This window comes from Cydia pomonella, chromosome 1 (assembly GCF_033807575.1).
Source record: "Cydia pomonella isolate Wapato2018A chromosome 1, ilCydPomo1, whole genome shotgun sequence".
Classification (NCBI taxonomy): domain Eukaryota; kingdom Metazoa; phylum Arthropoda; class Insecta; order Lepidoptera; family Tortricidae; genus Cydia; species Cydia pomonella.
The window spans coordinates 44831537-44857716 of NC_084703.1; the positions used below are offsets into that span (position 1 = coordinate 44831537).

The window sequence follows — 26180 nt, forward strand, 5'->3', positions numbered from 1 at the left end:
TTTGTTTTTTGTATTGTTCAACTAACATGGATAGTTAAGTATTACGATACTCTGCGACTAACAAGCTATGGATCAACTTGGTCTGAAATTAATTATTTATTTATTAACTTCACTTAAGAATATTGAGTAGGGATAAGTGGAAATTAAAACATATTAAAATGTGATTGATAAATACATTATGTTTTAATTACATACAAAATACTTCATAACCAAAGAAGCTTGATTTTCACTAAATGTCAACATTTAGAAGGACTATTCGTGAGTCAATAAACTAGCCTAACCTACCTAACCAATAAAAATGACATTTATTTTAATAAATATGGTAATAGTAGAAGTCTCCCTCGAACTATCTCGCTAGGCTCGATTTTTGGAGGCGAGAGTGCAGTCTACTTTAATATGTGTCTGTGTACCGCCGCATCGCGTCTCGCGCCGCGCAAGGTCAAAATGAAACAAAATTTGATATGATTTACCTGTTATAGTTTTTACAGAATTTCACAAGACAATTAGGCATTTTTAGGGTTCCGTAGCCAAATGGCAAACAACGGAACCCTTATAGATTCGTCATGTCCGTCCGTCTGTCCGATTATGTCACCGCCACTTTTTTCCGAAACTATAAGAGCTATACTGTTCAAACTTGGTAAGTAGATGTATTCTATGAACCGCATTAGGATGTTTATACAAAAATAGAAAAAAACAATAAATTTTGGGGGTTCCCCATACTTAGAACTGAAACTCAAAAAATCTTTTTCATCTAACCCATACGTGTGGGGTATCTATGGATAGGTCTTTAAATATGATATTGAGGTTTCTAATATCATTTTTTTCTAAGCTGAATAGTTTGCGCGAGAGACACTTCCAAAGTGAAAAAAATTGTGTCCCCCCCCCCCTGTAACTTCTAAAATAACAGAATGAAAAATCTAAAAAAAATATATGATATACAATACCATGCAAACTTCCACCGAAAATTGTTTTGAACGAGATCTAGTAAGTAGTTTTTTTTAATACGTCATAAATGGTACGGAACTCTTCATGGGCGAGTCCGACTCGCACTTGGCCGCTTTTTTTAAATTGGGAATGGCTTACGTGACGCGTTTCCACTGCGCAATTCGCCAGACGACTGAGTGCAGGGGTGTAACTAAATGCGATTTTGACACCTATGTATTAGCCCCATTCGTAGTGCTCGTAAGGCCAGTCTTTACGAAGTAATATATATGTCTATGTCGTAAGCACACCGCCTACGCCCGCGATGTCAAACAAATACTGAATACGTTTGCGCTCGCCTCGCGGTACGCGGTCAAAGCGACGTTGTGATGGCGGTCGCTTCGACCTTAAACGGTAACTCTGCACCATTAGGTCGAAGAATTGAGTATATATTACGTAAAATTTCCTTAAATACCAGTACGTCGTATTTTTAGGTAAACTTAACTTTTTAGTCGAGCCGACATTTTGTTTTGTTATAATTAGGTCTTGTTATTGCAAATTGCAAAATTTTGGTATGTTGTAATACCTAGAACAATAAAATCTAACAGCACTTTTAATTTCATTTATACGAAAAAAAAAATAGAGTCAATTTAATATATTTACAAACTCCGAACACAAATTTACGATCCCCAATTACAAGCAATACATACTACTTATTGTAAGCATCACAATAGTTAATATCCTGTATGTGGCCTTATACTGATAATAACGTGTAGTATGCACCGGGCTTTATACTTTTTGGTTGTTGTGTTTATGGTCATTTTAGTTTTATATAGAGAACTGTCAGATTTTGGCGGAATGCCGTCGACCGATATTATGTACGATGTGATCTTAGTTAATACGGTGTATCGATGTAATAAAAGAAATATTAACTGGATGCAGTGGTTTGTATGATAAACCCCATTTACTGAGCTTTAAATCAATGGACTTCTACATCTCAGAAAGCGGGATTATGAATTCAAATGCCCACATAGATATTGGATGCACTTAATTTATTTTCACTTGTATAGAGGTGCATAAAAATGTAAGTTGCTTGGTCTTTTAAATGTTTGTTTCAAAGTCGAAACAGTTGAGTTGATAGTATATAAATGATACAAGATTTCATTAGCTTGTTTGTTTTGCTAGCTAAAGAGAACGATTGACAGTTCGTTTCGTTTGCATAAATCAAAAGTTTTGTTTTAAATTTTCAATGTACTGTACATAGTTACATACATTTGCTATGGTATTGACCTATTTATTAACCCGTGTTCTTGTCATTGTTTGTTTTCGGTTTTGTGAGATGAGACGGAATACAATGAGAGTAGATCTCGAAAATACAAGCGCAAGCAATCAACCATCAACTTTCTGGTGAGACAAGAGCCATACTTAAGAGCCTGTGACATGGTTATGAAGGAAGGCAACGCGGTAAGGATGGCATTGTGCAGTGCAAGTGCTCAGTGAATCTAGTTATTAACACTGAGTTGTATAATGACATTCTGTAAGTTGAATGTTGACTATTACTATTTTTGGATGGACTAATGGCAATGAAAGTTTTTTTTAATTATGCATGAGTTTAAAATACTTATATATGTTAAGAGATAACAAAAAAAAGGTATTGGATTGGTATCCTAGAGGTTTTTGCTATGATGGAATGATGGTATAACTAAGATGAGAGGAAGAACTTAATCTGTCAGCGGGCTAGAATTGTAGGACAGTGGCCCATGATAGTTTTAAAGAAAAAGAGCTAAAGGAGGCCTTTAGCAAGCAGCACACTCATTAAAATATACTTCTATCTACTTTGGTCTCAATAGAATCTTAATAAAAATCATTTAAATCATTTTGGATAAAATACACAAATGAATTCGTTTATGATTTGATAACAAACAAATTATTTATTTATAAAAGTTATTTAGGTTTTAGGTACTCATATGGGAAAATTCAAAAGAAAAAAGTTAATTGAAGATATTGAATGATATAGGTATAAGCATTTACTTGCCTATCATTGCTAAGTATATTGAAAATTATTTATCTGGAAATTTAAAGAGAGGCAAATAGAAACAAAACTGAATGAATGGAATCACACACACTATATGATTTTTAAATATGAAATGATACTGATAGTTTCATGTCTTTTTCATAATATTGTTTTAAATGTAGCATCACAATAATCTAATTTTGTATATGAGAAATATTTACATAGGTACTTATACAATTTAAAGATGAAAATAAATGTGCTGAATTTTTGGAAATTTTAGATATCATTTGATGTATGGAAATTTTGCATATTGGACTATAGGGATATTATTCCAGACTTGACATCTTCACTGCGGTAGGTGGTTGAAAGACCTCATACAAAGTATGGTTAATTACGAGTTACACTTAATGCTGCAGTGAAGGTATTAACCCTCACACCTCACATACAAACCAAGGAAGTTAAATTAATATCATTAATGATATTAAGTACCATTTTATATTGTAAAACAGATTTGCACCAATTTACTGCTGTCATGTTCCTCTACGGTGCCAAAATATAAATTACAATTTCAAAGTATCATTATTATCATTCAGGGAATATGATGTTGATGTCTCGGGCCCGTTTTGGATTTTGACATTTCACATCATGCAAGTCTTTTTATTTAGAATTCTTGTAGCTCTATTAATACTATATATAATACTTAATACCTTTACATAGTTGAGAAGCAGTATTTATCTATGTTTGTGTGTTTTTTTTATGCATTTTAGTAAGTGCAAATAGCATAGTGCAAATTCTGCCTATAAAAGCATTAGTTTAACAGGATTGAGTGAACAGATTACTTTTCTGTGCTGTCAACACACATGGTCATATTGTTGAAAATATTAGTGTTGTCAAAGATTTCAAAAGTAAAGATATGCCCATTCATATAACCGAACATTCTCATTTGGTGTGCCTAGTTTGATTGCTACAATGCACATTGATGGTTGATGAGTTTGCATCAGTCGCATAGTTACTTTGGAGTGCACGCTTGGCTCGCATTCACTGACACCGCTGTGCTGGCACCATACTGGGTGCCCGTAAGTCCCATCTTTATGAAGAAATTTATAAGTCAATGAATGTTGTATTATTTTTCTTAAATTTACTAGGTATGAAAATTTAAATAATGCAGCTGTACAATCCAATAACAAATCACGAATGAAATCATGAATTGTTGCTATGAAATACAATTTATTAGTGACTTATAGTTTCATTTGCTTTAAGGGTGAATCTGAAATAATTATTGTATGACAGGTTCAGGTTAATAAACTTAACAGTTAGTGGTATTCAATCATTAAATTTCAGGTTACTAAAAAGTAGGTAAAGGTGTAAGTAATGGACACAACCAGAAAGTGTCTTACAAAGGTAAAAGCAGTTTACTTAGTTATATAAAAACATTGTAAAGTTTGAGAAAATCAATTTATATAAAATTAATATGCTAACAAAATCAGTGTTCCTTTGAAAAGACAAGACTTACAGGATTGTCATTGAAAATTGACTTAAAATGTAAAATTGATGAATACAACAGGTAACACCAATTATTTACTAAGACATTTTAGTATGGTTTTGTGAAGAACTGTGTGATTGACCTAAACAAAGGATATACACACCAGAGTGAGTTATATGAATGAAGTTAAAAGTAGATAACATTTTAATTTAATGAAGCCTTATAAAGTAATTCATACATTTTTGTATCATAAAAATTTAGCTTGATTAAGACACATGATTTTGTGACAGAAGGTACAGTGATGACAAGAAATAAGTGGGTGATATTAAAAATATTTAGGCAAAACAACCGTGTTTAATAAACACAAAATTAGTGATTGCATTTTCGCCATGAAGTGTGTTGTCATCACTAGTATAGGCAATAACCGGATGTAACAACGAACAAAAAAAAAACACGTTTTAAATGTAATTATTTTCGGTGTTGATGAATTGATTGAATATTTATGTCATTTTATTTAATTAATGTTGTGACATCTGATTACGATTTCAGCACCTATGAGTAAATCAGGTACCTAAGGAAAATCTTAGGCAACAGAGTTCCGATAACGATGATGATGTATATGACTGAACATGTCGTCTACAGTGACGGTGTCAGCGACGGTGTTTGCCTCGATGTCTATAACGGTCAATAACTGACCAAATCGATGATGATAACGGAGCTGGGTGATTTCGATGACAATGTCGGCGATAATGCTTGACTGAACGATGATGATCGATTTTGATGACAATATAGAATATAGATGATGATTAGGTATATTATAGTAACGATTGATGATGTTGAAGATGATAATGACTGAATGATGATGATCGACTTTGATGACGATATAGAATATAGATGATGATTAGGTATATTATAGTAACGACTGATGATGTTGATAATGATCGACTGTGTCGATAATTATGGCTTATAAAATGTTCATTGTTAATGATGACTGTGACTAAAACGATCTTTGCTACTGCCAATAATTATAACATTTTTATTTGTTTTATGTTTCAACGCTGGTAACCTGGCTGGACGAATGAAGTTGATGATAAGCGAGGGTCTCGCAGCAAGAGCTGACTAAAGCAAAGAAGGTTAAGCTATTACATGGTGCTGTCAGCAGTGGGGCAGGGTCCAAGCTGCCGATGGCCAGGGCCGCTGAGTGAGAAACCGGCGTACTATACACGCCGTGTCCAGGATATAGCAATCTGCATCTGACCAGCGAGAGTCTCTGAGTGTTGGGTTGGTCAGTTTGGCAGACTGTCTAGTACAGGCCGTAATGGCAGACTGTCTAGAGCAGGCCATGACTGTTTATTATGTTAGTTTATACTTTGGCTGACTATCTAGAGCAGGTCCTGATGGCAGACTGTCTAGAGGCCATAAGTAGGTATATATGCTGTTAAGGTACTTGTAATATGAGATACTTGTAATTTGTTTGAATTGATATTTGCGGTTAGTTGTATTTTATAATTGTTGATGTGTTTTTTTTTAATTGTATGCAAATTCCATGTTGACGTGTAAAAGTGCCCTTGTGGCCTATTTGCTGAATAAATGTTGAAATTGAAGAAGTTGGCCTTGTTGCCTGATTCATTATATTCGTTTATACTTTGACAAACTGCCCAGAGTAGGCCTTGAAGGCAGACTGTCTAGAACAGGCTATGATAGCAGCCTGTCTTCTAGAGCAGGCCGTGATGGCAGACTGTCTAGACTAATCTAGTCTGAAGCAGGCCATAACAAATTAAATCAGTACAATGATTAGGTGTGAGGTTTGGCAGACTGTCTAGAACAGGCTATGATAGCAGCCTGTCTTCTAGAGCAGGCCGTGATGGCAGACTGTCTAGACGAATCTAGTCTAGAGCAGGCCATAACAAATTAAATCATTACAATGATTAGGTGTGAGGTTTGGCAGACTGTCTAGAATAGGCTATGATAGCAGCCTGTCTTCTAGAGCAGGCCGTTGTGGCAGACTGTCTAGACTAATCTAGTCTAGAGCAGGCCCTAACAAATTAAATCATTAAAATGATTAGGTGTGAGTTTTGGCAGACTGTCTAGAACAGGCTTTGATAGCAGCTTGTCTTTTAGAGCAGGCCGTGATGGCAGACTGTCTAGACCAGTCAAGTCTAGAGCAGGCTATAACAATTTATACTTTGGAATGATGTCTAGAGCAGGCCTTGAAGGCAGACTGTGATTGTTTATGATGTGTTATATTTTGTTAAAATTCCTAGAGCAGGCCTTGAGGGCAGACTGTGATTTTTGATGTTGATTTATACTTTGCCAGACTGTTTAGAGCAGGCCTTGAGGGCAGACTGTGATTGTTTGTGGTTATGTATTATATTTTGCCAAACTGTTTACAGCAGGCCTTAAGGGCAGACTGTGATTGCTTCTGATCATGTTATATACGTTTTCAAACTGTTTAGAGCAGGCCTTGAGGCAGACTGTGATTGTTTATGATCATGTATTTATACTTTGCCAGACTGTTTAGAGCAGGCCTTGAGTGCAGACTGTGATTGTTTATGATCATGTATTATACTTTGTCCAACTGTTTAGAGCAGGCCTTGAGTGCAGACTGTGATTGTTTATGATCATGTATTATACTTTGCCCAACTGTTTAGAGCAGGCCTTGAGTGCAGACTGTGATTGTTTACGATCATGTATTATACTTTGCCAAATTGTTTAGATCAGGCCTTGAGGGCAGACTGTGATCGTTGAGGTTGGTTTATACTTTGGCAGACTGCCTAGAGCAGACCATGATTGTAAGTTAGTTCATATATTCTTTCTTTTTTGAGTTCTTTATTTAACATAATTTAGTACAATGTAATTACTTAATCTAGTGTACATTTCCATCCTAGACAGTAATAACAATAAATTAATACAGTTTAGTGAGCTATAAGCGCTCATTATAAACTTTTTAAAAACTTAGTGTTTATAACATTGCCATGGGTAAAATCATACTTACACTAAAGCTTAGAACAGCAGCATAACTATTATTACGTTCGCTCAGATATAGCTTACGTTTGTTGCATACATAATAACCACCTATAATTAAAACATTTAACGATTAAGCTAAACTAACAAATTTGATATAGTTTATAATTATAACGTATACAAATACACATGAGTTCATATATTGAAAGACTATCTAAAGAAGGCTGTTAATGCTACCAGGTGTTGGTTGTATTCAATGACTGTTTACATGATCTCAGATTCAAGCATGTTAAGCGTTAATATTTATTTCTCAATAAGGCTAAAGGTTATTATTGGCTATGATTGATTCATGTGAGCCCATACTGTGCATAAGAAGTGTACTGTGTAGAAGTTTACAAATACTGTTGTTGTGAATGTTTATCTTTGATATCGATAAAGGTGTTACGATATATTGCTGTTGTTATTAATGTTTATAATTACTTTTAGTGAGAGGGCTCACTTTTAAAAAAAAAGGATGGCCGAAGCTGTAAGCATCACAATAGTTAATATCCTGTATGTGGCCTTATACTGATAATAACGTGTAGTATGCACCGGGCTTTATACTTTTTGGTTGTTGTGTTTATGGTCATTTTAGTTTTATATAGAGAACTGTCAGATTTTGGCGGAATGCCGTCGACCGATATTATGTACGATGTGATCTTAGTTAATACGGTGTATCGATGTAATAAAAGAAATATTAACTGGATGCAGTGGTTTGTATGATAAACCCCATTTACTGAGCTTTAAATCAATGGACTTCTACATTATGAGCTTAAAAAAAATTAATACTTAAGTATTTCGAAAGCCCATCAGTAGTTTTGAATAAAAACCTAACATACTGCACGAGAAAATTTTCAGCGCACAAGATTTCATCGTATAATTCCTGCGTAATCGACCTAGATAATTATTTTACGCCAAGTAATGGCCGTCATTCTCGTTACAAAACTTAAGATTGATTTTTCGTTAGACATTTTGATTGTGAGCGGAAAGAAAATACTCTCTTAATATATTTGTCTCTTTCTCTTCATGCTATCTCATAAAAAAATAACCTTTCTTGGTAATTAAATGGTAAAAAACACGTTGAAATCATGTTGAAAAATAGTAAGTCTTACTAATTTTGTACATTGCAACCACATTACACGTCGTGGCGACGTCCAATCCACGTCGCAAACATTACCTATGTAGTAACCATTAGGTCACAATTACTAAAATTACGTGGAATCGACGTAGCCGGCACGTGCTTTTTTTCCCCACTTTGGTGAAATCCAGGTGGATTCCACGTCGATTCGAGGTAACTCATTTTGGTCACTGTCAGATTTGCGACCTATAATAGGTGATTTTATCGTTATTTTCACCAAAAATGTTTGCTGGGTCCGGATCGCCCGCTTTCAGTGCGAAGTCTGTTTAGTTGGCACCATTGCCGTCTCGGAGCCGAAAAGCCCTGCGGTTTGCTGGTAGGATCGTAGCTGGCATGGGATGCCCTGGGCAAGTTAGCAATCCAGTCCTCCCTCCATTTATCCTTGATGTTAAAAGATTACTTATTATTGGGGATTACTTATTACTCTCAACGAAGCTGGATGCTAATGAAATTACGTTTCGCAATTAAATGAGTATCGCACTCAAAAATACAAAATTATCTGACGTAAGTCGATTGCTTCGCTAATTAAATATAGTTACGGACAATGATATTAGAACTCCAGATATTTAGGCGTTCCAAAATTGAAGCGCTTAGTACCCGTACTATAAATAAATCACCGACAGTGTCAAAACTGACATATACGCTATCGAGAACGTAATTTACTTTCTATACATCTCGCTCGCATTTATGGCATATGCGAGTAAGAGAGAGATGTAGATACGTTCTCTATAGCGTTTTTGTCTGTGCCGAACTGGTGGTAGCCACATAGATACCTTGTTCAAATTGCACAAGTTGCCTTTAGTCGCGCCTAGGCAAGCGAGAAATGTGACATTATCTATGAAAAGGGACCTTAATGTCGGTGGCGCTTACGCCATTTCAAGGATGCTCCCATATGCTGCGACGCAATGCGTAAGCGCCATCGAAAATAAGGTCCCTTTTCAAAGAGAATGTCACAAATATAATGCTAAAAAAACTCCCGCACACCGAAAGGGAAAGAGACGACGTTATGTTTAAAAACGCCAGCAGGCTCTTATAGAAAAATAGAAACGTGGTAAGAGACCTGTACCCCTAGTGTAAATATTTTCGACAGCGAAACGTGACGTACGCGTTTGCGTTAAGTGTCATTTTGTATGAGATTTTTGACTTTCCAAAACGTCCCGCTTGGCGCGCTGTTCAAAAACCCATACAAAATGAGACTTAACGCAAACGCGTACGTTACGTTTCGAAATCGAAATTATTTACACTAGGGGTACTGAACCCCTAGTGTAAATCAATTCGATAGCGTGACGTGACATACGCGTTTGCGTTAAGTCGCATTTCGTATGGGATTTAGAAACAGCGCGCCAAGAGGGACGTTTTGGAAACTCGAAATCCTATACAAAATGAGACTTAACGCAAACGCGTACGTCACGTCTCGCTATCGAATAAATTTAGACTAGGGGTACTGGTCTATTGTTGATAAAAAAATTATTCCGTCCTTCCTCTGGCCTCATACTATTTTCATACCAAATTTCATCTAAATCGGTTTAAGCGTGAAGAAGTAATAGGCAGACAGAGTGACTTTCGCAAGTATACTATTAAATAGTAGAAATATCAGAGAACAGTCTCATGGCGAAAATCTCGACTAATTAATAGCCTTTCGCTTGGTGGGTCATTCTGGATCAACTATAGATGCAAAATGCGGTAATCTTGGAAAAGGCGTGTAAATTAAATAATTTAAATCCAGTACCATTTCGCACCATGTCACTATGACAAAGCTACGAAATTGTACTGAAATTAAATTCTTTATACAAGGATCATATTTTATAAATAGCTTATATTTTGATTATTCTTACTTTTATCTATGATTAGCTCATAAAAGAGTATCAATTGACTCTTACTTGTCACTGATTCCCGCCGCCATTTTGAATTGTTATAAAAAGACGGGTACGCAGTACAAGCGGCCAGTTCGAGTTACGGTCAAGTGAAGACGTCTTGGAATATTTATTGTAACGTGGTTGTTATTATGTTTGTAACAAGCGAATATGTAATGTTTTGAAAAGATGTGTCCCGCCGAATTTTTGTCGGTCCCATATTGGGATACCCTCGTACAATTAGGAGGGATTTAAATCTTCTCGGGTCAGACGCGTAGCTTTATTTGACGTTCATAAGCGCATTGTAATATGCCTACTTGCAAAATAAACTATCCTTATCGTTATCTTTATTAAAGTCAAAATATTGGTACAAGTATTCGTTTTCATCATCAATCCGGAAATATCCCATCATTTGACAGTACGTTGGTTCCTCTCTCTGCGGCCATGAGCAGCAGGGTAGAGCAGGGTGCACGCAGGGAACGTTTACGTTAACCAGCTCACTCGCTCCGTGCAACCGCGCCATCTGGCGGACGCCCTTACCACCAGCAGGTTGGGCCTTACCCTGGTGCTGGCGGCTCGTTTTTATTTTTTATATTGTTTTTATACTTTTGTTTGTATTTTATAAAGAGATGTAATATAAAGTGGCCTACTGACTACCAGTTCGCCGCACGATATCGGCCTGTCAGTTATTCCTTATTGCCAGCTTTTGCGAATAACTGACAGGCCGATATCGTCCGGTGAACTGGTAATCAGTGGGCCCCTTTAGAGATACAAAGATAATTTTATCCCTAGATCCAAAGGATTAAGTGTAAATATAATATTTGTGTACGACTGTAGCTTGCGAAATACGTGTACATTTCTCAGTCGTGATAACTCCTTTACGATATTTTTGCTACGTGATCCTTTCGAATATTTATGGGATGCCTACAATACAGCACAGTATGATTAATTGCAGTATTTAAACTACTCTATGGTACTTACGCATTTACTCAAGTGACATTTAAAACGATTCAGATGACCGGTCTGGCCTAGTGGGTAGTGACCATGCCTATGAAGCCGATGGTCCCGGGTTCGAATCCCGGTAAGGGCATTTATTTGTGTGATGATCTGACTCATGGGTGTTTTCGACCGACCTACGAAACGAAACGATCCTACCTACCTTAATTGCTGCGCTCATCAGGGTTTCATTTGTCTTCTGTGTAACTACCTATACTTTAAAGTACTTGGAATACCTGAAATGTACAGTCAGCGTCAAATACTTTGTAGCAGTCAAAGTGGCCAAATAGTTCGGTACACCATACTAAATATATGGTGTACCGAACTATTTGGCTACTTTGGTTGCTACAAAGTATTTGACGCTGACTGTACATGTTAAACGTAATAAATGAATACAATACAATGTATTTATTATCTAAATACGTATGTATATCGTCGCTTAGTACTTATAGTACAAGCTTTGGGCAAGGTCGATCGGTGTAAGATTGTGTCCACAAAAAAAATTCAACAGTATTTTCTTGCAATACTTAGGTATTTCAAAGAATTAGAATAGCTACTTATAAAAGTCTGTCTAGAGCTCAAAATGACCCCACGTGTATTATACCGCGAGCGGCTCAGCTGTACTGCGCGCAGCTTGACAGCGACAAATATTGCAATGCCACGCAAGATGTTTGATACGAGAAGGTATATAGATTTTTATTTTAGCCAATCAAGACTTTTACTGATCAAGGGAATGGTTTTTGGTCTTCAAAGCTGCGGGCGGTATATGTGTCTGATAAATGTCAGTCATGTCGACCGTTTTTTGAAGTCAAAAATATACTAAGCGCACCTCCTCCAACTGGTTCTCTCACCGCGAGCACAGCGTGCGACGCGGCGCGGAGAAGTACGCGAAGGACGGCCGTCGTAAACGCTGCCTGTTAGTGCTTGAAAAAGGAGACCTAGGCTCTCCAAAACATGTCGCGCGAGTGAGTAAAAACACGTGAGTGTCAACCTTAAAATTTGTTCAATGTAAATATGTCCCACAGCAGGTTAAATTCGATATACTAAGTGCTTCGTTTTTATTATTACCTATTCCGTCACCGGATTTTCCTATATCACTTACAAGTACTATGCGTGAGGGGTGTAATGTTATTACTATTATTATGAGGCTTGGGTGGTAGAAATAAATAAATAATAAATAATAATAAATATTATACGACATTATTACACAAATTGACTAAGTCCCACATTAAGCTCAATAAGGCTTGTGTTGAGGGTACTTAGACAACGATATATATATATAATATATAAATATTTATAATACTTAAATACATAGAAAACACCCATGACTCAGGAACAAATATCCATGCTCATCACACGAATAAATGCCCTTACCAGGATTTGAACCCGGAACCATCAGCTTCGTAGGCAGGGTCACTACCCACTAGGCCAAACCGGTCGTCAAAAGAAGTAACCACGAAACTGCGTAGATATAGTTATTTCAAGTAGTACAGTCACGTCTGAAAATATCGGTACAAAAAATGTGCCTACAATATGTATTGTATACACTACCTTAATACATGCGCAATAATGTCGTGTATACATCTATTTGGCACTTTTTTCGTATCGATATTTTCAGACGTGACCGTATGTTAAAGTGTAGTTAGATAACTGTTTTATTTAACAACTGTGGTAAATATTATAACATTGATACCGACACAGCTGCACGTATAAAAATACACGTAGGTATAGACTACACGTTTCCGAGTAAATAAAAGGTTGGTGCTGCTATGATATCTGTTTTGATTGATTTCCAGTGCTAAACGATAGCAATAAAGGTAGGGCCTTTTTACTAAGGAAACTTAACGTTTTTTCTCAATAAATAAATAAAAAAGTAATGTTATTAGACTTAGTTACTAAAAAAATTAATACCTACCTAATAACAACTGATATAAAACTAATATATATATAATAATAATAATTCAGCCTATATACGTCCCACTGCTGGGCACAGATCTCCTCTCATGCGCGAAAGGGCTTGGGCTATAGTCCCCACGCTGGCCCAATGCGGGTTGGAGATTTCACATACACCTTTGAATTCATTCGCGGATGTATGCAGGTTTCCTCACGACACGATGTTTTCCTTCACCGAAAAGTTAGTGGTAAATATCAAATGATGTTTTATACATAAGTTCGGAAAAACGAGCCAGGATTTGAACCTGTGACCTCCGGATTGAAAGTAGGACGTCGGATCCACTCGGCCACCACCGCTATATTAAAATATAATTGCATAGATATAACATGACAGTTGTCTAAAAACTATAAAAAAAAATATTAAAATTATAAAAAAAAAATATCAACTAAATTAAAACTAACAGTCACAAATACAAATACTTAGTCAAAAAACCCGTCCCGATCCCTTATAGAAAGGTGCCCATCACGCTCGCTGCGTTGCCACGCTGAATCGTGATAGACAGCTTCTGCATCAGGAATGACCCGAAACGAGGGTCATGACCTCTCTCCCTCAATCACCGCCCCAATTAGCCCAAGAACACTTTGGCCTCGGCACACCAACACCAGGACGTCTCCACTGCCAACTGGACAAACATATACCTCGACTTTCGAAGTGCCGCTAAGCACCAACACTATTGCGACGTCGTGCAACGTTACGGCGTTGTATCGCGGGGACAACACACATACCCACGATACGACGTCGTATCGTGGGTATGTTATGTGTGTTGGCCCTAATTCAGCCGCTGCACCTGCCATCCGGACCGTCCGGCCTATGTGCGAGGCGGCAAAAGTGCTGACACAAGTGGCATCCCAGAGAAGACACTCCAATTACGGGAACGTCTTGGGAAAGTAAGCGTGGTCGATTGATTCTACCATTCCCCACATAATCTAAATTACCTAATAACATGTAATAAAACAAAGTATAATTGTACCTGATAACAGGGCAGGTTAAAGGCATTCGCTTAGTAGGGTGGTCCCGAAAGTATCCATGCATGGGGCACCGCGGTTGGGTCGATACGCCCGTGGGGTGACCTTGCGTGGGGATATATCCGGACATTTTGGGCATTTTGTTTGACATTTTTATATTAGTAATAAGTACCAGACGAGTCAGCATTTTATCTCCAGATTGGTATATCTGGTAATAAAACTGATATAAAGTATAATTGTATCAGATGAGAGAGCAGTTTAAAGGCATTCACTTAGTAGGGTGCTAGGGTTGTCCCGAAAGTATCTATAGGCACCGGGGTCGGGTCGATACCGCCCGTGGGGTGACCTGGCGTCGGGATATATCCGGACATTTTGGGCATTTTGTTTGACATTTTTGATATTTGTAATAAAGTAGACCGGACAAGTCAGCGTTCTATCTCCAGATTTGTATGTCTGGTAATAAAACTGATATAAAGTATAATTATATTTGGTGAGAGGGCAGTTTAAAGGCATTCGCTTAGTAGTGTGCTAGGGTTATCCCGAAAGTATCTATACGCACCGCGGTTGCGTCGATACCGCCCGTTGGGTGACCAGGTGTCGGAATATATCCGGACATTTTTTTTGTCATTTTTGATATTTGTGGGTGGTAAAAGAAAACAAGATCGGGTGAATCAGTTTTTGTCTCTGAATTGGTATAAGGGCTCCTCTACACAATGGCCCATCGTACGCCAGTCTAAGGGACGCAGCTATGCAGTGGAATGAGATAGCAATATCACTTGCTCCCTCTAACGCATAAACGCGTCCCTTGGACTGGCCTACACTGGACCATCGTGTAGAGGAGCCATAACAGGTGGCTTGGGGTCAAGAAGGTAAATCAACCCCGAGTTCCTTTAGTACGTTTGTCAAACAGTAGTGACAAAAATATTCTTATTTTTTAAAGTTAAAAATGTAGGTACAAATTAACAACTCCAAAATTAAAGGTAATAAAAAGCTTATTTTTGTAATAAACGTGCTATTTAATTATTATCTCTAGAAATACAAACATTCCTGACAACATACCGAAAACAACCTATGTAATTTGGTCGGGTTCATTGTTACCCACCATAAAAACCATAAAAACGGTGGGCAACAAAAAACTTCTATATCACTTAGGACTTTTAGATGTAGACAGAAAGGACAAGGACAAACAATAATAGCGCTTTCTCTGCAACCCTTACTGATAGTTCCGTAAGAGCCAGTTTTAGTCCCGGGTGTGTCCTTAAACTACGTCCAATAGATAGGTATTGTACCTACAATGCAAGCATCGCACATTTCTCGCGTCAGCGTTAAAATTAAATGTAATGACTTTATAATAATTGCTATATTTGCGATTACGCCATACATCGATTTATGAATTAGTTTACGTTTATACGTGCTCCTAGCTAGTACTCATGTACCTTGGTTATCAATAAATACATATACCAAAATCAGTGTTTCCATCAAGGCTACAATCAACCATCAAGAATCATATCAGCTCAGATGTACCCGTACAGGTATGGATGAATTATACAGATTATGAATGTCATCTCGCTTTGTGTGGTAGGGGACAGCACAGCGGATGTCATTCCAGATCTAGAGCAGAGCCCAACTGGGGAAGTACCTCCACCTTACAGAAAACCGCAGCCAAATAACACTAGACCCTACTCATAGTTTTGTGTTCCTGCCGCTAAGTAAGGTTGCCAGAGCTCAACGAGGGTGCGGAGTGTAAGGGCCGGCAATGTGCATGTAACTACTCTGGAGTTGCACCCGCCCATGGGCTACGAAGACTGCTTACCATCAGGCGGGCCGTAAGCTTGTTTGCCACCGACGTAGTATAAAAAAGAGCATCTCGTTCGGTCATCCCCCTACCCATTTCATCTCTATATTATTGTACCTCTATGCCAGAGTTGGGCGTAGTCAATTACTTTTGGATTTAAATTACACATTACATTACAGTAATTATGATTCCTTAGTAATCGATTCCTCTGGTAATTTAAATTACTGTAGTCAATCCCGCCGATTACATGCGTAATTGATTCCTTCGGAATTGAATATATCTAACTACAAGTGTAATCGTGATTCCTCGGTAATCAATTACTCGAGTAATCTGATTACGTAATATTATCCAGACTAAATTACAATTACTTAATGTCAAAATAATTTCCTTCGTTCTTATCCCAGAAGACAAATACATTTTATGTGTGAAACTGTATAATTACTGTAAAATAATGATTATTTTGGAATCCAAGATGGCGGCCGTGCACTACGTGATAAAAATCGTAAGTAAGTAAGTAAATATTCTTTATTGTGCACCATACATTTAAAAATAGACATGAAATGAAAAAACACGTAAAAGTTAGGTAACAACAGGCGGTCTTATCGCTAAGAAGCGATCTCTTCCAGACAACCTTCGACAACAACAGACAATCGTCATGGATATCGTTTTATAGATTTTAGGGAGTGCAGATTTCGTAAATGATGACCATTTTGGAATCCAAGATGGCGGCCGTGCAGTATGCCATAAAAGTTGGCATGGATGTCGTTTTATAGGTTTTAGGGAATGCAGATTTCGAAAATTTTCAAATGGGCATAATTTTCGAAATCTGCACTCCCTAAAACCTACTAGTACTAGACATAGTGCATGGCCGCCATGTTGGGTCATCATTTTTGAAATCTGCACACCGGATACAAATAACATGCATCTTTATAGTAAATCGAAATGTACTTTTACGTCGGTACTCAGACATATAGCTTTATTAATAACAAAGTATATTTTGAAGTAATCTGAAAGGAATCAAGTAATCCATTCCTGTAATAAGGAATCGACACTGATTCCCAATTACTAGTAATTGTAATATTCCAACAGATGATTCCTGATTCCTCAAACGTAATTGTACTTAGTAATCAGCTAGTCAGATTACAAAGTAATCTGGGAATCGGTAATCAGATTCCAAAAGCAATTTCGAGTAATCATGGAATCAGGAATCAAGTACGAAATGCCCATCTCTGCTCTATGCTGGCAACTCTATTCCGAAGGGCCGAGTTATAACAGCGGGGCAAGTGGCTTTACTTATCTTTAATGGAATCATCGCAAACGTTTTCCGTCAAACGCCTAATAAGCTATGAATAATGGATGATTGTTTTATGTAACTTGTTGTATCTAGTCGACTATGATTCTCAATCTATAGAATGTAGGCATATTAAATATATATATTATTATAATATTTCGGGTCGGCAACGCGCATGTAACACCTCTGGAGTTACAGGCGTCCATAGGCTGCGGTGACTGCTTACCATCAGGCGGGCCGTATGCTTGTTTGCCACCGTCGTGGTGTGTGTGTGTGTGTGTGTGTGTGTGTATATATATATATATATAGTACCTGGGCGACCGAGCTTTGCTCGGTTATAACTATTTATTGTAATATGGTGGTCTATAGGTGATAATCTTAACTACATTTTTTACTAAATTAAACTTGTCTAAAACCATAAAAATTTAAAAAAATTATATATAAACTTGAACATATAAAAAAAAACAAAAGTTAGTCACCGGGCGAGATTCGAACCCGTAACACTCGTTTAGCAGTCCGCGTCTTAACCCGCTGGACCAGACGGACAGTGGCCGGCAACACGAAATTAGCGACCATATTCTGCATTGAAAGAAAAACGCATGAAAACTCGAAAACACGCGTTTTCCCAAACATAAGACTAGTCTAGATAGATTGTATACCCCCAAAAACCCCCATATACCAAATTTCAGCGAAATCGTTAGAGCCGTTTCCGAGATCACAGAAATATATATATTTATATATATACAAGAATTGCTCGTTTAAAGGTATAAGATATATATCAAAAATTGCACCAATATTTTGAAATTAGAACCTGGCAACATTATTCAGCGGGCGGAGTTCAACCAACAATCGTGTTGCGAGACTTATGTTTAATGAAATAATCGCAGACGTTTCCGACGCAGACGATCAAAAGGTAATAAATAATATCATCAAATTAATAGGTTATCAAGTTTTTATTAATAATATCCATTGATCAGGTTTGTTTTGCGAATCAAAATGTCTGGGACCCAGTGACCGATCGTTATTTAGAATCATGAGCGTAACTAGTGATTCGATAAAATTAGGCATGGATATATATTATAATCATCATCATTATCCCACGCAGACAAAATCGCGGGCAGAAAGTAGTATTGATATTTATAGTCGAGGTGCGTAGACAAGATGCCAATCGTTAACGCTCCGTGGCGAACAAAACGCAACTGTCTCTGTCGCATTAATATAGAAGAGTGATAAATAGAGATAACTACGTTGGCATCTTGCTACGCACCCAGGACAGTAATATACCTATAATTCGGGATACGTTAAGGCGTTCGAAAATTGAAGCGCTTTCCTTGCGACAAATGTACAGGTTGCCTTTAGTCGTACCTGGGCTATACTATCCGCAAAACTATCTGGCCGGTCAGGTCATAATGCCATCTCTTTCACTCTTGGTTGGTCATAACAAGGGTAAAGGAGATAGCATTATGATCTCAGTGGCCAGTTAGTTTTGCGGCAAGTATAGCGGGAAATGTGCACGTAGCATGCTAACGAGCTTCGCTCGCCGAAAGAGAAAGAGACAAACTCGTGCTTAACAACGATAATGACAAAGATGAATAAAATGCGAAAATTAATCAAAAATAGCAGATTTTCGTAGATATATAAATAAAAATGTAAGTTTTTTTTTACTCCTAAAGTATTGAGTGTAATGATATTATACACCGTGGGCTGGTAAAATCCGACTGATTTTAACCACGCATTCCTGAGGTCATGAGGAGCAAAACATTTTATATAAGTACGTTTTGGGAAAATTCGACAAAAAAAATTTTTATTACAAAAAAAAAATTTTTTTTTTGCTTTTTCTTCATACGACACGTTATTTCTTCTTACATCTTGGCGAAAAGAAAAACTAATTAGTTACAACGAATAAATAAAGGTTTTTTTTTTATTTACACTAAAAATTGCGAGTTTCTTATAAAACTTTTATGTCTGCCAACAGGTATATCTAAACCAAGTCACATAGTGGCAGCGTCGCAGCCAAAAATGCGTTTTTCACTAAGTTATTATAGAAACAATTTTTTACAAAAATTGTCATTATCTCTAAAACAAGACCGATTTCAGGAAACTTTGTATCACATTATAGTCTCTAAATACGGTCAAGAATACACCTTTAAAATCTGTCGGGTTTTATCAGCCCACGGTGTATAACTAAAGGTATAGTTTATATAATATCATTGATTCAAGCGTAACCGTCAGTATGGAATTCAATAATTTTGAAATTCCAACCTGGCAACCCTGTTCTAGGGCGGAGTTCCAACAACAATAATCACAGACGTTTTCATTAAACACGGCAAATAAATAATTCATAATGAATAATTTTTTATGTAACTTGTTGTGTATAAATAATAGACCAAGACATTTTAAAATAAGACTTGTCTATGTCTGAATCTAGTCGACTATGCTCCTCAATTAAGATTATTTGAATATGTTCGAGTCTTACGGGAGTTTTATAGTAACTATACACCTCAATTGATAGAATATTGGTATATTCAGCAATGGAATATATAAACGCAGTTTTAAGTAAATTTTTGCTTTAAAAAAAAGCGGTTTACATGACTGACACTGATCTGATAGTTTTTTTATTTTATTTTATTTATTTCAAATAAGTTAAACAGTAATTGTAAAAATACTAAACCACTGCTTACTTTCACAGAAAATTAAAAGACACATACACATACAATTCAGAATAATATAAAATTCATCACCAATTAATTCATCACCATCATTAACATCTAAAATCTCTTTAGTATATTCTCCATAAATATAATAAGGAAAAAGACAGTCGAGATGACGTTTTATTCGAAATGAAGTGTCAGTTGCATTGAGGTATAGTACAGTCGAGGAAATTTATTCTTTAGCAGTTTACGGTTCACTTTACATTGGACAGCTCTTAGCATAAGTATGTACAACAAAAATTACTTGAACCGCAAATTGCTAAAGAATCAATTTTCTCGACCGTACGTCAGTTGCAAACAATTTTGTCAAATTTCACATGTTACTTTATGATAGATATTGAGGATATCTTGAACGATCTTTTAGTTTTATTTTGACAAGTGACAGATAGTTTTGCCGCGGTTTTGGTAAAATGTGACTTTGACAGTTAGATTACGACCGAGAGTAAAACTCAAGCGATTGAAAGAAGGATTTGTATTGTTTAAATTGTAAAAAACTCAAAGATAAATAAACTATTGTAAACTACTTCAGTATTTTAGTGAGACATCTAATATTTATATCGAACGATATGGCAGTCGGCCCCGACTCTAGTTTGTCTCTGAATAAAAAACTACGGATGCGTGACAAGCGCGAAAAAGTTTGCATTGCCGCCATTTTGAGGTTTAATTCGTTTGTAAGTATAAAATTAGGTACTTTTTTTTGTTGAAGCTTATGATATTAATGTAGATAAAGCAGTGTATGTAACTGTATATAACAAGCAAAGAGAATTTGAAATAGAGGTGTATTGTCAAAGAAAACTTTGGAGCCTAGCCACATACATTTACTGCCATTTGATTTTGAATCTTATTGTTTTACTGATATGTGTTAAATTTGTTAAAAATCAAAAAATGGCGCCTGTGGCCTAGGAGGCGATTGGACATGGAAATCTGTTCCTGGCTCGCGGTCTAATTGTTTCTCCGAGCGTGCTAATGTACTAAAAGACCGAACTAGTACATTTGTGAGATTGTACTAGTTTGGAGCATTTGGTCAATTCCCGGGCTATAACCGCGAAAATCGAAGTTGGTCAACTGCGGGCATTTTTCTCTGTCATTCTAATTACATCTTAGTGAGATTAAAAGAGAAAGATCCGCTACGTCTCCGCTCATCCCCGTCTCAGTAGTAAGGCAGCTTGCGTTATCCGGAGGAATATCGAATCATGCACATTCATTACCATGTCAAGTTCAGAATTTTGTTATTCAAATTACAATACACAGGGAAATTATTCAGAACCATCTCGCCCATATTGGGTGATGACGTCATAGACGTAAGTTATTATAATTTATGGATCGTGCGATGTACTTAGTCGTTTTTAGGGTTCCGTACCCAAAGGGTCAAACGGGACCCTATTACTGAGACTCCGCTGTCCGTCCGTCTGTCACCAGGCTGTATCTCATAAACCGGGATAGTTAACCAGTTGAAATTTCCACAGATTATGTATTTCTGTTGCCGCTATAATTAATAAATAAATATTTTATTCCCACACAAAAAATGTGATTTTTAGATAATGGTACGGAACCCTTCGTGTGCGAGTCCGACTTGCAATTGCATTGCACTGAAAGGGTGGGTACATGTTGTATAGGTCATACTGAGCAACTTTTAATATGGTACCAACTCGTAAATCTCAAAAAAAATTTCTCTCCCATACAAGATATTATCAGCAGCCACCCAATATGTATGACAGAGTGAATTGTTCTTTGCGATTTCGGGGTTGGTCACATAGTAAAAGTTACTCAGTATGACCTATACAACGGGTACCCACCCTTTCAGTGGCTGGTGTAACACGTTGTATGGGAAGTTAGATGCAAAGCGTGGGCAGATGCACGGTGTGGACGCACGCAGGAGCATTTGTAAGTAAAGACGCGTGTTTTGACTTGTAATGTCATGTTATTAAATATCAAATATCAAACATTTATTAAGCAAATAGGCCACAGGGTCACTTTTACATGTCCATTTTTATAAACAATAAAAATTACAAAAAACAATTATAAATATGGAATCGATGAAATAATAAATACTTTATTAGAGATATATACTGTCTTTAAATGACAATTTACACAAAAAAAAAACCAACAAATACTAAAATTCTTTAGAGATGTATAAGTCTCTAAGTGTCAGAGATAAAATATTAAAAAAAGATATTAAATTATCCTTAGAGATGTAGAGGGTCTCCACCCAAGTAGCACAAAACTGCATTATAAGGTGTCACAAACTGTTCACGTCGGTAACTTTAGCATTTATATAGAGTTATAATATGACAACCCAACTGCAATAGCTGAAAATTAAGCTATCGTCTGTATAATAACGTTATTACGCATCACCACTGCACAACTGTAATGCTGCAAGCGCTAATATGGGAAAACAGTTCTATATTATACAGCTTTTAGCAATTAATGGAACTGAGAGCTGAAATGTGGAACTGTAAGCTGTATTGGCGCATTTTTGTGGGCTTTAACTAAGCTATATTCTGAATAAGACGCCACAAGTGTACCCTTAGACGCTTGCATTTTAAGAAGGAACATGTGAACTACTATATGGCAATCAGTTATTCAGTGATATCAATTAACAATGATATAATGCGCCTGGCTGCATATAGTGGAACTTTAGTAGTGTTAATCAGCTTATTCCATGCAATCCTATAATAACACTTATAAAGCCCCCATGATCGCTTTGGATGAATTCATATACTTCTGAATTACAGCAACCTGCTGGTTATTAGATCATATGTGGCTTGTGAACCCAATTGGAGCTGAATACTTGTACCAGCGTGGGCTATTAATCTGCTAATGTAGTTAAATAAGATCTTATAGACTACATTTTTATCGCCTCATAGTTACCTATTTATTAGTTACTCGCCACCAGCGTGGCGACATTGTGATCTGGAAACAGAAAAGGAAAACTGGCGGAATACGCCGAAAAATCCCTAAAACTCATACGGAGAGTTTAGTAGTTCATTGCTAACTGTGTCACTATTTGCGTACAATGCGGCCCACAATTATGCTATACACAAATCTATAACTGATTTGTTTGACACAAGATCTCGCCGTGTCAGCTCTTTGCTGACTTATGTACTACGGGTGGACACTTAGAAAGTCCAGTACTAGTCAATGTACCTCGAGTGAACACTGAAATAGCTTCTACCATTTTATCGTGGTTAATACGGTACACATTAGTGATCTGCCATTTTTTTTAGATTTCAATGTTATATATTATTCATTTATCCTAATTAAGTCAACGAAAACGACACCGTATTTGTGTAGGAAACCGGATGATTTTATGAGTAACAGCTTATCGTCAATTTATACGAGTATTATGAATAAAAAAGTATTCTTTGTTCATAACATCGACTTATTTAATACTAAAATTTTCAAGTAAACAGTGATATTTTGGGGGCGCGTGTAAAATTTATCTACATTCATATAGTATTTGACAATAAAATTTCTTTCCCATTTGAAATTCACACACATGGGAATAAAATCAATGTTGTACTTAGGTACCAAAACTAACGTTTACACCTTCATTGCACCTTCTTTATAAACATCACGTCACGAAATAGTTCATGCTAACAATATAAGAAAATAATAAAGGAGTGGAGCAATAAATATTCTCAATCGTCCCAATTATGAATTCTCAACTCCTTAGAAGCGTTAAATCAATCCTTTTAAGTACTTTGTGCTGAAAAAAGGGCGACAGGGACTCTATTAATCAGCCATTAAGCTGTAAATAGGTAACACGTGATCCACTAATCAGTCAATGTTCAGCTCTTAGGATGACTGTTACCTTTAGTAATGCTGATATAATGCTGATATAGTGCAATATTTCCAATTATTCAGCTGACAGCTGAATAATTTGTGCCCAAAATAGAGTTATATCAGCACTTACAGCGCCTCTAACACTCTTATTCAGCTGGTTTATACAGCTAAGGGTTCTGTTCTGGACAATAATTCAGCTACTATACAGCAGGTCTGTGCTACTTGGGCAAGGCTTGAATTCTTATATAAATAATTAAAAGACAAAAAATTAAATCAGACAAGAACCGAATGAAGTGTCTCACATTAATGCCACTCAAAAGTAAAGTTACATACTTATAACATAGCATGTAGCCCGTGTAAGCTTAAACAGACCGGTCTCCACAAACAGCACCCGTTCACGAGTATGACGTGTATCTCAGCCATCGCCTCCCTCAACCTTCATTCGGGAAAGTGGTGACGAAGTAAAGGTAAGATTTGACAAATGTGCGCGTCATCATGGATGACACGAACTATATCTATAAACGTAAGCATTCACACTCCTTTCTAAGGCACGTGTGTGAAACACAATTAAGATTATTAGAACGACTTATTCAAACAAAATCTTAGCTTTATGATGTCTTTAGGCGTTTAAACAAAGGTGTTTTAATATATGCGCATATTTTGATGTCAAAACGTCGACACGTGAATATTTTCACGTGAGCCGTGATGTATGAAAATATTCTTACTTATCATTTATGTTAATTAAATAAATACATAAATAAATATAGGACATTCTTACACAGATTGACCAGACTACCCATAACAAAAGCCTCGAGTTTACCTGCTCTTTTTACGATCTACACCTTCTGCGATTTGCATTAGTGCACATTTTGCGATTTGCCCATTATGAGATCTGCACATTTTGCTGTCTGCTCATTGTGAGATCTGCACATTTTGCGATATGCTCATTTTACCTAACCTGCACATTTTGCGACTTGCACATTCAGCTATGCATCCAGTCAACGATATACACCGTGGGCTGATAAAACCCGACAAATTTTAAGGGTGTATTCTTGACCGCATTTAGAGACTAAAATGTTTCCTGAAATCGGTCTTGTTTTAGAGATGATGACAATGTTTGTAAAAAATTGTTTCTGTAATAACTTATTGAAAAACGCATTTTTGGCTGCGACGCTGCCACTATGTGACTTGGTTTAGATATACCTGTTGGCAGACATAAAAGTTTTATAAGAATTTCCCAATTTTTAGTGTAAATAAAAAAAAAACTTTAGTTATTCGTTGTAACTAATTAGTTTTTATCGCCAAGATGTAAGAAGAAATAACGTGTCTTATGAAGAAAAAGCAAAAAAAAAAATGTTTTTGTCTGATAAAAATTTTTTTTTGCCGAATTTTCCCAAAACTAATATAAAATTGCTCCTCATGACCTCAGGAATGCGTGGTTAAAATCTATCGGGTTTTACCAGCCCACTGTGTATATACATCCTAAATATTTCCATTAAAAGTGAAAAAAGCGGCCAAGTGCGATTCGGACGATTATTAAAAAAAATTATTTACTAGATCTCGTTCAAACCAATTTCCGGTGAAAGTTTGCATGGTAATGTACATCATATTTTTTTTTGTTTTATCATTCTCTTATTTTAGAAGTTACAGGGTTACAGTTAAAACTTGTACGCCATTTGACTTTGATCCTTATTCTTTCACTGATATATGTTAAATTTGGTAAATATCAAAAAGTGGCGCCATCTAATTGATCAAAGTTCAGTGATATGGCGCCATCATTTCGAGTGTACCTTTGGATTATGCCCAAATGTGCATGTAGGTAATTTATTTTTATTTTTTTATACTACGATGGTGGCAAACAAGCATACGGCTCGCCTGATGGTAAGCAATCTCCGTAGCCTATGTACGCCTGCAACTCCAGGGGAGTTACATGCGCGTTGCCGACCCTAAACTCCTCCCCTCGTTGAGCTCTGGCAACCTTACTCACCGGCAGGAACACAACACTAAGAGTAGGGTAAGAGGGGGGTAGAATATAGGGTAAGAGTAGGGTAATTTACGTGGCTGCTTAGTTTTCTTTGCCAATCCACGTCTATTTCAAATTGTTTTTAAGTCACATGGATCTGCGGTAGCAGTATTGTTGCATATTTATCACTTATCACTATGCCTGTCACTTTCGCACTTACGGACTTGTTAGAACGTGACAGGCGACAAAAATACGGCCGTGCTACAGCTGCTGGCCGCCGCCATACAATCAAAGTTACTTTCATTTC

The 26180-nt window shown here is 36.7% G+C and overlaps 1 protein-coding gene and 1 long non-coding RNA gene across 4 annotated transcripts in view; one reads left to right on the forward strand and one right to left on the reverse strand.

Annotated features, from left to right (window-relative positions):
* The window catches only part of LOC133524810 (uncharacterized), a 166119-nt gene that overhangs the window by 95352 nt on the left and 44587 nt on the right, over window positions 1-26180 (reverse strand). The window lies entirely within an intron of this gene.
* Window positions 1641-8127, forward strand: LOC133524637 (uncharacterized). 2 transcript variants are annotated; one of them, XR_009800412.1, is made up of 2 exons: window positions 1641-2458; window positions 5503-8127. It is a non-coding gene; the product is annotated as an uncharacterized LOC133524637 (long non-coding RNA). The 2 variants fall into 2 exon arrangements; XR_009800411.1 differs by having other exon boundaries at window positions 1641-2385.